Consider the following 13,344-nt stretch of genomic DNA (forward strand, 5'->3'; position numbering starts at 1 on the left):
CCTTAAGAGAAAACATAATGAAAATGATTTATAGGTGGTACATAACCCCAGTCAAACTTGCAAAGATCTACCATTTGCCTGATAATAAATGTTGGAAATGTAAGGAAAAGGAAGGTACATTCTTTCACCTCTGGTGGACATGCCCGAAGATTAAGGCATTCTGGGAAATGATTTATAATGAACTGAAAAAGGTATTTAAATATACTTTCCCCAAGAAACCAGAGGCCTTTCTCTTGGGTATTGTCGGCCAGGGGGTGCTAAAGACAGATACAACCTTCTTTATGTATGCTACAACAGCAGCTAGAATACTCATCGCAAAGTACTGGAAGACACAGGATCTACCCACACTGGAAGAATGGCAGATGAAGGTGATGGACTATATGAGCCTGGCAGAGATGACGAGCAGAATCCGAGACCAGGGAAGAGAAGCGGCGGAAGAAGAATGGAAAAAGTTTAAGGACTATTTAAAGAAATATTATAAAATTGGAGACAGTTAGAATGATGTTGGACTAAAATAAATGGTTACTATTAGTAATGATTATGACAAAGAGAATAAGGGTGATTAGCATAAATTTATAATAAAATAAGGTAAGATTTCGCTGAAAAACTGTAAGAATTTGGAATACAGAAACGGGAAGTAAGAGGAGGTCGAGGAAGAAAGGTTTAGAAATTGGGTTATGAAGTGGTACGTGTTTTTTTGTTTTATTATTGTTGAATGTTTGTTTATGTACGTCTTGTTTCTGTTATATAAAAAATTGTTTAATAAAAATATCTTAAAAAAAAAAAAAAAAAAAAAAAAGAAGGGAATGGTCTGTAAACTGCGGAAATCCTTATATGGTCTCAAGCAGAGTGCCAGGTGTTGGAACACAAAACTCACTGAAACGTTGCTTTCTCTAGGTTTTCACCAGGGCAAAGCTGATCCGTGTGTGTTTGTCAAGGAGGAGGGGCAAAACAAACTGTATTGTTTATGTTTTGTTGATGATCTTCTGATGTTTTGGAAGAATCAGGCTTTCTACCAAAGCACCCTAGCTCAGCTGAAAGAGCACTTTGACATGAAGGATCTTGGTGAGGTATCCAACTATCTTTCTCTGCAGGTGGAGAGGGACCAAGCAGGTAATTTTCTGGTACACCAAACACAGAAAATTGCTGATGTATTAACCAGGTTGAATTTGGTTGATGCAAACCCAGCAGACACACCGATGGTGACAGGTTACCAGGTAGACAGTACTGCTGAAGCGTTTTCTGACACAACGCTGTACAGATGCATTCTAGGCAAGTTGAATTTCATTGCTAGATGTTCCAGACCTGACATTGCTGTAAGCACTAACCTGCTTAGCAGACATGCTAACAATCCTACTGTTCAGGATTGGAAAGCTCTGAAGCGCATAGCCCGGTATTTGAAAGGGACTATGCACTACAGGCTGAGGTTCACCAGTCAGAAGACTGGAGGTCTTGAAATCTTTGCAGATGCAAGTTTTGGAAGTGACACCACGGATGGTACAAGCACTTCTGGAGTATGCTACATGTACAACCACTGCCTGTTTGACTGGTTGTGCAAAAAGCAGACGACAGTTAGCCTAAGTTCCTGTGAAGCAGAACTCAATGCTCTGTCATTTTCACTCATGGATTGTGAATGGTTGATGCAACTGTTTAAGGACATTGGGGTTTCTGTGAAATGTCCTATACAAGTGTATCAAGACAATAGATCTTGTTTGGCTTTGCTGAACTCGGAGAGTTGCAAGCAAAGGACCAAGTACTTGCAGATTAAGCTACATCGTGCAAGAGAGTGTATTCAGAAAGGACTCATTCAGGTGTCCTACATGCCAGGAAATGAAATTCCTGCTGATCTGTTGTCTAAGGTTGTTAACAGAGAACAACTTAAGGTTTATGTACAAAGGTTGCAATTGGGTTGAACCACAGGTACTACAGGTTACACGGAAAGGGGGAGGATGTTAGGATATTTCCGTTCCACCTTAAAAGGGAGCAGGATGTTTTGTATAACAGCCTGCGTATTTCCTGTTCACAGGATGTTTATGTTATCTGTTCCTTTCGTTTTCTGCTGTTTTGCCTGAGCAGTCGGAGCAGACGGTCATGTTTTCTTTGTTCTGACCAACGCTGAAATAAACTGTAAATATGCTCTCATGCTTGTGCAACTTTTGCTGTGTGAATTCTGCTGCTAGAGTGTGCACTAAGGCCTGAGGCTTAGTGTCGCTAAATTGCTGATACTGCGTGACTACGGGAGGTCGATGGATCGTCCGGCACCGAGCTTGGGGGCTCAGATGGACTTTATCTCCCTGGCAGTATCCCTCAGTCGCCTGCAACTCCACCTCCTTTGTAGGCGGAAGTGGCTTTGCTGGATCAGAGGAAAAGCCCATCTAGTCCAAACTCACAAGCAGTAGCCCACTCCTGCTGCTTCTCCTCTAGCTGTGGGCTTCAGAGGTAGAGTGCCTCTGTTCCTGGAAGCTCTATATTGCTATGTTGAGTGATAGTAAGAGATGCTGTTGTTCTCCTCCAACTATTGGTGTAATCTGCTTCCCAGCCCTGCAGGCTACTTGTCCTTGTAGCATCGGCTGCCTGCAAATTTCAGCAACGGAGTAAACATCATGTGAAGAAGTTCCCACCAGCATTCTCAAATGAGTTGATTCAAAGCTCTCCCTCCATCTGCTTTCTCTCCAAGGCCACGATCATCTTGGATAACTCCTTCCTGCTCCTTTCCTTTTTTAAAAAAATAAATAAATAAACAAATGATAGAAGATTTCTTAGTTTACAAAAAAACCGTTCCTTGTCTCTTTTTTTCAAGTTGTGTTTTCTACAGATCAGTTTCATTTGTTGTGAGACATTAGTGTTGCATGCAGTGTTGGCTTAGGAAGAACAGAGGGGGAAAGAGGGGGAGGGTGGGGTCGGGTGGCAATGCTTCTCTTCTACTTAGTGTACAGGGGAAAAGAGGGAGATCCCCGGCCACACCCTAGGTCACCCCCCAACCTCTCTCACCACCAAGGAAATGCAACAAGGGAATAGTAAGTGAACCCACACAAGTGATGCTGACACAAAACCCCACACATACAGGGGAAACTCGAAAAATTAGAATATCGTGGAAGAGTTCATTTATTTCAGTAATTCAACTTAAAAAAGGTACAACTAATATATGAGATAGACTCATGACATGCAAAGTGATACATGTCAAGCCTTTATTTGTTATAATTGTGATGAATATGGGGTACAGCTGATAAAAAACCCAAATTAACAATCCCATAAAGTTAGAATATTGTGAAAAGGTGCAGTAGCTATTCAATTCATAACACCTGCAATGGTTTCAGTAGGAAGCACAATCATGGGGAAGGCTGCTGACCTGACAGTTGTGCAGAAAGCCATCATTGAGACCCTCCATAAGGAGGGAAAGCCTCAAAGGGTAATTGCAGAAGAAGTTGGATGTTCCCAAAGTGCTGTATCAAAGCACATTAATGGAAAGTTATGCGGAAGGGGAAAGTGTGGAAGAAAAAGGTGCACAAGCAGCAGGGATGACCACAGCCTGGACAGGATTGTCAGGAAAAGACCATTCAAACGTGTTGGGGACTTTCACAAGGAGTGGACTGAGGCTGGAGTTAGTGCATCAAGAGCCACCACACACAGAAGGATCCTGGAGCTGGGCTTCAAATGTCATATTCCTCTTGTCAAGCCACTCCTGAACAAGAAACAACGTCAGAAGCATCTTGCCTGGGCTAAAGGAAAAAAAAGAACTGGTCTGTTGCTCAGTGGTCCCAAGTCCTCTTTTCTGATGAGAGCAACTTTTGCATCTCATTTGGAAACCAAGGACCCAGAGTCTGGAGGAAGAATGGGGAGGCACACAATGCCAGATGCTGGAAGTTCAGTGTGAAGTGTTGATTTGGGGAGCCATGCCATCAGCTGCTGTTGGTCCACTGTGCTTCATTAAGTCCAGGGTCAACGCAGCAGTCTACCAGGAGATTTTGGAGCACTTCATGCTTCCTTCTGCAGACAAGCTTTATGGGGATGCTGACTTCATTTTCCAGCAGGACTTGGCACCTGCCCACACTGCCAAAAGTACCAAAACCTGGTTCAATGCCCATGGGATTACTGTGCTTGATTGGCCAGAAAACTCGCCTGACCTGAACCCCATAGAGAATCTATGGGGCATTGCCAAGAGAAAGATGAGAGACATGAGACCAAGCAAGGCAGAAGAGCTGAAGGCTGCTGTTGAAGCATTCTGGTCTTCCATAACACCTCAGCAGTGTCACAGGCTGATAGCATCCATGCCACGCTGCATTGAGGCAGTAATTGATGCAAAAAGGGCCCAAACCAAGTAGTGAGTACATATGCATGCTTCTACTTCTCAGAGGTCAAATATTGCTCTATTTGCAATCCTTGTTTTGCTGATTTCATTCTAATTTTCTGAGATTGTTAATTTGGGGTTTTCATTAGCTGTACGCCATAATATCACAATCATAACAAATAAAGGCTTGACATATCTCGCTTTGCATGTCATGAGTCTATCTCATATATTAGTTTCACCTTTTAAGTTGAATTACTTGAATAAATGAACTTTTCCACGATATTCTAATTTCCCGAGTTTCCCCTGTATGTGTGGGGTTTTGTGTCAGCATCACTTGTGTGGGTTCACTTACTATTCCCTTGTTGCATTTCTTTGGTGGTGAGAGAGGTTGGGGGGTGACCTAGGGTGTGGTTGGTGGTCTTTGGTTGGCTGCAGGGAGATTTGTTTTTGTGTGTGAGTGGGCACCTAGGGTACAAATAACCAGAAACCTCATCAAACTATACCTCCACAACTACAACCCCTCGTGGCGACAAATCAACAAATACCCGAGGAGATGCAACAACACCAAATGCTCCTTTCCTTGTTGATACGATGTCCCGAAGCCGAAGTAGTGTGTGAAATGACACGGCTCTGCCTGCAACTCTTAGGCTACCCGTATTTGTGTTATGGCTATGCTGCAAAGACTCCCTGTCTTCTCTTACACACACACACACACACACCCCATTTTGGTTGTAGGCTTCTGTCTCAGGTTCTGAAATGTGTTGAGGAGGGGGCTTTACTGGGTTGTTTTTCACCTTTATTATGCATTTTGTGTTTCTATATTGTGATTTTTATGTTGGAACCAGTGCTTTTTTTCTATTAAAAAAAATGTTTGGGGTACTCTCATTTTGACTCAAGAAAACCACCATTTTATAGTTCAAATCGGGGAAAATAAATGCAGTACAGTAAATGGAGAAAAGTGCAAAGATTCACAAAATGTTTCGGGGTGTGCGTACCCCTGCATCCCCCCAGAAAAAAGCACTGGTTGTAACTGAGACCTGTGGGTATAGGGCGGTATAACAACAACAACAAGGTCTGCCCCTCTCCTTCTCTTCTAGGTTCAGGCGACTGAGGGACATGGCAGCCCGCAAGAAGAAGGGGACCCGTAAAGTCCCCAAGAAGTCCAGGGTTGCTGTGGGCCCACGTGAGCAAATGCTTCCTTTTCATTTTGGAGCGTAAGGAGGGGTGGCCTTAATGCTCTAATCCTCAACTGTGGAAAATAAGTAGAAATGAACTAACCTGCCCCCATGTCCTTTCCTTCTTCTCTTGTTGCAGATGGTTCAGAGACTGGCAGGGTCTGGGCATCGCCTGTGGTTAGTATTTGAGAAAACAGCACAGTACATACGAAATCCCTCACCCCCCCATCCACCAGTGCTGTTTATACCCCCATTTAGGCGGTCTCAGGTGCAGAGAAGCCCTCCTACCATGAACTGACAGCCTGACTCTTGCCATTTCAGCAACTGGAGAAGGATGAGATGTTCCTCTGCTGCGTGCTGGCCACTTGCTCGGAGGCCCACCAGAGAGAAAAGGACAGGTTGAGGTACTCCAAAAAGATGGCCGTCAAGGCAATTGCGGTGAGTGAGAGGTTGCATGAGGTATCCAGGGGTGAGGTGGTCGGGAGAGCTGGGGATGGGATTTGGGGGATGCTGGGCAGAAGGAAGGCCTGGCGGGGTCTGGCCAAGAGAAGGGTTGTGCAGGCATTTGGCATTACATTGCCAATTCCTGCACTGAGTTTGGGGTTGGAGGAATCCACCTGATGTCTGTAGGGAACTGACGTTTCCCCCCTCCGCCCTCTGTTCTTTATCAGGATCTCATGGGACGGATTGTGTGCTTTACGCAGCCTGAATTGGCCCTTGCTATGGCACTGGAAGCCCTTTACCAACTGAGGTATACTGGGTTTTTTGAGCTTGACGAGGAGCTGGCGGGGGGGGGGGGGGGCAGAATGTGGAAAGGTGTTACCAGACCTTGCCACTGCAGTGAATTTGATTGGAAGAATTGCTTACAATTTCTTGGATTTCTTGCGTTCAAAAAGCTTTCTTTATGCAGCAACTATTTACAGGATGAGTGGAGATGTGAGAGAGAAAATAGAAGCTATATTGTCTAGAGATGACTGCGAAATGGCTCAGCTTTTAGGGGTGGGATTAACTAAGACCTAGAGGCTTGCAACCAAGTGCCAGGTAGACTGCCACATAAACAGTGCCCTCGTGTGTTTATTTTAATTTTACCTTTATTCATTTTTACCCTGTAAAATTGATACGCTGCTTGATTGTCAAAAGTGGTTTAAGCTAACACATGCATTCACTAGAAGTTCAAGAGAATGACATGTATTTGATGCTTCCCCAAATATGAGACAGAGTCTAAAAACTTTTCCCTCCTTCTCTCCAGCCTCATGAAGCCCAAATTACCACTGAAGCTCCACAGCCTGATTGTGCATGCAGCCTTTGCGGCAGTCATTGAGGTCAAAACTGAGCCCGACAAGCAGGTAAGTTGTTAGCCTTGAAATTTGACTTCTCTAGTTGTTGTTTCTTCTTCACACGCTTTAAGCACTGCTCCCATTGCTCAACATCTGATCTCTCTTTCCCCTGCTTGGCGCATCCTCTCCCTCATTGCCATTGCCTGCAGGAGTTAGAGGAACGTTATACTCTGATGCTGCGAGGCCTCCTCTGGGAGGCCCCAAGCACTAAGATCCTGAACTTGCTGATGAATGTAAGTATCTTGATGGCCTCAGTGGCTGTTTGACCTAGAAAGCTTTCATGGAGAAGCCACCACCTAGCAGTGCACCTCTTGGGCCCTTCCCCTCTTGTAAGGCAAGCTGGCCACATGGACGAGCCAGCAAAGGCCCACTTGCCCAGACAGCCAAAGGAGGGCCTTGGATGCAGAGCTACAATTTGGGGCTGGAGGACATTGCCATTTTAGAACAGAAACGGATCTCTCTCTGAGAGTGTAAAGGGCTTCACAGTGGTCTGCCTCTTTCCCCCAGACCAGCCTCCTGATCCTGAGGTCCCCTTTCCTCCCACAGGAACTGAGAGGTTACACAACAAGTGCGATTGCAGCGGAGAGGCAACTGGCAGCCAGTGGCATTAGCTGGCTGATGTCCTGTGCAAGAAGGCTCAGTTGCCTGAAGTTGTCTCTCACCTTTGGCACCTTCACAGCCCCAAGAGGCTCCCAGAGTGGCTTGTGAAAGGATTCCCACAGGAGGAATCACAGTCTGGTATCAGGCGCACAACACAACGTGTGTCCCTGGGATGCCGGACAAGGCTGGAGACATTTCCTGCCCTCTTCCTTGATCTTACACTTCCACCTCTGCCTAGTAGGCTGCAGGACCCATTGAGGTCGCCTGGGGCAAGGGATTGGGGCCAGGCAATAGAACTCACTCATCCCATGATGGAGGCAAGTCTTCCCTGGCTTGGGTCTGCTTCCATGTTCTCTTGCACCCATTATTTGGGGAGGGTTGAGGATCAGATCAGTCATCTGATCCAGTACGGTCTTTTCTGTTCTCTACAGCATGCTCTCGTCCCTCTGGAGCTGGCTCACTTCTGCCCCAAAGAAGGTAACACCCACAGCCTGGGGACATGGGACGCACTTTCCAGACTAAGGAGAGCCCACTCAGTAGCTGCAGCATCCTTGCTTGATGCAGACCTCCTGGGTCATGTGGCTGTGAAATCCTGCCACAGCACAAAGATGGCCAAACTGCAGGCTTGGAAGGAGTCGTTGCCACCAAAGACAGGATCCATAAAGCCTCCTTGTAAATAGGGTGGAATGGGGGCCAGGTCAATTTGGTGAATCAGTAAATGTGGCAGAAATTCATCTCTCTTCTCCTTCATTCTCTTCCAGATGACATAAGACTTGATGTCAGTTTCGATTATGGGGAGAAGACACAAGTTTCAAGGCTCAGCGATGATGGAGTGGCAATTTTTGCTTGCTGTTTCATTGTGTCTTGTTGCTAATTGTGATCATTGCTGCTGTTTTAGAATTCTTTCCTATGCAATATTACTTTTTTATTGCTTTTAAATTGTTGTTTTTTAAATTGTCCTTGTAAAGGAAATTGTTCTGCTGATGTTGATTGTATTCTGAATTGCTTCAAGAAGCCTCATAGCAATGAATACTATTAAGAGTAATAATTATTTTACCTGCCTTAATTATAATAAAGCATTGACATGCATATTTTAAATTAGTGGTTAAGGTCTTAAACTACACATTTTAATAGTTTCAGATCTGTATTCTTTACTGTGTTCTAGCTTATAGATTTTGATTTTAACCTCCATATATATGAGAGCCAGTGTGGTGTAGTGGTTAAGAGCGGTAGTCTCGTAATCTGGGGAACCGGGTTCGCGTCTCCGCTCCTCCACATGCAGCTGCTGGGTGACCTTGGGCCAGTCACACTTCTCTGAAGTCTCTCAGCCCCACTCACCTCACAGAGTGTTTGTTGGGGGGGGGAGGGAAAGGAGAATGTTAGCCGCTTTGAGACTCCTTAGGGTAGTAATGAAGCGGGATATCAAATCCAAACTCTTCTTCTTCTTCTTCTACATGTTCTCTATCTCTGTAGAAGTCCATATTCTGGTTTGTGGCTGTAATAAATTGATTTGTTCATTCAATAAAGCTTCGGTGGTTTTGAAATTCAGTAAATTGTCTCTGCCTCCATTTTTTGGTATTGAGGGACACGCTCTGTAAAATAATCAGAAAACATAAGGGTTGTAGTCTACATCAGTCCTTTCCACAGCAGACCTATTTAAATTGATGGGCACGTGTTGATTTTGACGCATCTCTTCTGAGTAAAACTCAGTTGACTACTCCTCACAGGATATCATGGAATTGTAGAGTTGGAAGGGACCACAAGAGTCATCTAGTCCACCCCCTGCAATGCAGGAATATTTTGCCTAACGTGGGGCTCCAACCCACGACCCTGAGATGCAGAGTCTCACACTCTACTGACTGAGCTATGGGCAGATATCTTGTTTGATAAATGTGTCCCTTGGAAACATTTTGGTTTTATCCTCTCTGCAGGAGTTGCTATGCCTGATCATTCCATCTAGTTCTGTCGAAAGAGATGTGGGGGTTGTTTTCTGATTTCTTAATTGTGAATATTTGGGGGGGGGAGGGGAGGCATAGGTGGAAAGGAGATACTCAGATGGACCAGAGTGAAATGGGGGCTTCGGGATGGCTTGGGGAATTCTCAAAGTGTCACATCCAAACCAAAACTCTGGGTTGTTGGATGCCCCTGCCTTCTGTCATCATTTGAGCTTTCCTCTGCTTCCCTTTCAAGCTGCTGTCTGGAAGGAGGCCAAAGCCCACTTAAACATAAGAATGATTATAAGAAAGCATTCATTCAACAGCCAGAGTTGAATGAAGACGATGTGCTAGGAGGAGAATGAGCTAATTAAACCATTCTGCAACACACACACACACACTGCAATCCGAACCCCAGTGCTGTTATGAGGACAATGGTCACAACCACACATTTCAAGAACCATTGCACTAAGAGTCACAGATTCACCCAACACATCCTGGGAACCTCTGTTTGCTACAGATCTAACATCTCTCAGCACCCTTGGCAAACTACAATTCCCAGGATTCTTGAGGGAAAGCCTGGACTCTTTCAAGTGGTGTAAGAGCTTTAAATGTGTGGTGTGGAATTCCTCCAAAATAATCGGGGAACTGTGCAACCCTCTCTCTCTCAGGCTACAGTCCTGCCCCAGGCTCAGGAGGAGGAGGAGGAGGAGGAGGAGGAGAAGGGCTCTTTATTAGATTAGGTTTGTATCCTGCCTTTCTATTTTCATGCTCAAGGCAGCTAAACCGTCAGAACTACATAAATCAATTATAATAATCAATACAATAAGAATAGCAATAAGAATGGTAATGGCGGATTCCCTCTGAGCTGGAGGTCCTTCCGGGTTTAGCGCCATCGGTAATGGCGGATTCCCTCTGAGCTGGAGGGACCCGCTCCAGGGAAATCGGGTCAAACCGCTACGGCGAAGCGGAGACCCTTCTAAAATCACAGGCGGGGTGAAGCCTGTGAACGTGGGACTCGGTGGGCACCCTTTGCGCCCCCCCCCCAACTCGCAAGGAAACCCGACTACGAGCTCCGGAGCGAAGCGGGGCGAGTGGCGCGGTGCTGAGAGTAAACTGCTACTTCCACGGAGCGAAGCCGCATAGCTGTTACCGGAGAGCGCTGACTTCTTCCTGAAACAATTCGACTCCAAAAGCAACTACCCGTGAGTAGGATTAATTGGAAAAGGCAAGGAAAAAAGGATTTAAATCTGGCACCGAAGCGGGAAGGCATAAACAGGAAGTCCGCCTTCTGCTTTTGTAAATAGACTAAAGCAAAGAAGTTGTAAGCCAAAGCCGTGGGGAATTGATTTGAAAGGATTAAAACCCCAACACCTAAATAAGTGATCCCCCCTTGGATGCAGGAGAAGAGGGGGGAGAGATTTGAACTTTGTTTACCTGCAAGAGAGAGGGAAGGAAAAAAGATCTACTGCTCAAAACCTGGGAACGGGCTGCCAATGGACAATAAGACTGCCGTATTTGGAAGTGCACTGCTTGTGAACAGAGCAACTTTTGACAGCTAGCTCTGCAAGGGAGATACATTGTTTTTGGCTGTTGCCTCCTGATCTTAGAAAGAAAAGGAAGTAACTGAAAAGTAACTGAAATTGAAACTGACTTTTATTTTTGTTTCTCTGCTTGAAGTGGGGGTTTTAAAGTGCTACTTTGGAATATAACAACAATAGACTGATACTGTGTCCCCCTAGAGGAAGTTTCTGAAACTGTTAACAATTGGGCCAGGGGAATTTTCCACTTCAAAATAAGTTGTGGCCGTGGGATTGACCTTGAGCATTCAATTGAAGTGTTATGGCAGATGGAAAAGAAAAAGCAGACTCTCTTTTAGACAAGACAACGAGGTCTGGGAAATCTTGGCAACGAAGACCATCAACATCTGGTCCTTCTGTCTCATCTGCGGCTGCATCCACACAATCTAAGTCAAAAGGTATGTCATCTGAAGAAGCTCTAGCAGTTGCATTAGGCAAGATAAATGAATCATTGGAAAAACTAAGCAAACAGGTGGTTGAAGCATCAACTAAAATTGATCAGAATACTATAAGTATTAACAATCTGGGACAAAAGGTAAATACCAACACAGAAACTATCGAGAAACTGCTACAGGAATCTACTCTGACTCGACAGACAGCTGAAGAAACTAAGGAAAAAGCAGCTGCCGTAGAGGAGAAGATTACAGGTATACAGAGGCAACTTGAGGACCATAGGTCGACGTTTTCTATGATTGAACTTAAGGAGAAACAAACTAACTTGAGGATTAGAGCTGTGCCTGAGTTAGAGAAGGATAACCTGACAGACTTTCTTATGCAGGAATTTGCAGACTTCTGGGAATTGGATTCAGGAAAAGAAGGATTTAAGATCGTGAGTGCTTTTAGACTTGGAAGAGGGGGGAAGAAGAACAGGGTGAGAGACTGTTTGATTACCCTCCGATCAAAAGAGGAGAGAGACAAAATTTTGGGTCTGCATTTCCAGAAGACTTTAGAAATACATCAGTCAAGAGTCGAAATATTTAAAGATATTCCAAAACATCTTTTGGACCTTAGGTCCAATTATGGAGATTTGGTTGCCTTGCTGAGAAGGAACAGACTTATCTTTAGGTGGGAATTTCCCCAAGGCCTATCTTTTAGTTTTAAAGGAAGAAAGATATAAATAAGATCAGTGGAAGACAAAGAAAAATTTCTGAAAGATTACGTAGAAGACTTACAGAAAGAATCTGGAGAAGAGCCAAGAGCACTGGGCAGAGAACCATTTGACAGAGGCCTAGAGCAAAGAGCACCGGATAGAGGATCACCAAAAAGAGGAATACTAGACATATCAAGACTATCTTTTGGATTGGACTGTCCAGAGAAAGTAACAGTAATACCGCCGACAGAACAAGAGCAAGCACTTGGTGCAGTTGGAGGAAAAGCAGAATAATTACATCATGGCCCTGCAACTATTGAGCTGGAATATTATTTGGAGAACTTTATTGGCAGCTTCGCTTGCCCCATTTGGAGCCCACACGTTTCCCTGCGTGTCTTTGCTCCGTCCGGGCTTCCAGCTCCAGTTAGCAGAGATTAGCACAGCGTCAGAAGTAAGCCTTGTGTGCTCAATAACTCAGGCAGACGCTCGGTGTCTTCCTTATCTTACAAGTAGCTTTAATCTCGTACAAATCAACAGATCGTAAATCTTCCCGGTGACACGCAACTCATGTCGACCCTCTCCGTGTGCGACTAGACTCACACTGCGTGTGTCTCTCTCTCTCTCTCAGAGATACTGACCACTCCCACTTCCGTGTTCTAAACACACCTCCAGGAATGTGAGGCGTCACTCAGAACTTCTTAACCCTGTAAGTTCTGACTCTCTCAATACCCCCTCTCGCATCACATTCTGAGAGGACTTGTGAACACACCTTTACAGACCTCTGTGTGTCCCACACCTTCCCACCTGCCTGTTGAGTCTCCTCACAAATCTCTGGTTCGCACTGTGCGAGACCAACCCACGCATTTGTGACTCGAAACCTCTCAGGTGGAATTCCCTTTGTTGCCCGTGAAGACCGCCTGGGCACAAACTGGGGTTCTTCTTCTGACCCACTGGGGCCAGCAAGTTCGTCTTCTTCATCAGACTCCCCCTCTGACTTGACCCGTCTGTGAGCTTTCTCCATTACTCTAACAGGAGATGAGGGCTCACTCTTGGACACTCCTTTCACAACCTGTGGAGACGCCTCCCCGTGGTGCTGATCCTGATCATCGAACAGATCACCATTACCTGGCTCTCCCTCCTCCTCAGATTCGGACAGACAATCTGAGACAATGTCATGGCTGACTTTGCGCCTTGAGCTACTTTCCTGCTGCTCTTTGAACTCAGCATGCTTACTGACCAGAAGCTTGGTCTGATCACCTTCTGGGTATGCAAATCTCCACCCCTTGGTAGCGGGCTCATACCCACAGAAGATCATTTCCTGGTACCTTGGACCACCCTCT

This window comes from Podarcis filfolensis (genome assembly GCF_964270895.1).
Source record: "Podarcis filfolensis genome assembly, chromosome: W".
Classification (NCBI taxonomy): Eukaryota; Metazoa; Chordata; class Lepidosauria; order Squamata; family Lacertidae; genus Podarcis; species Podarcis filfolensis.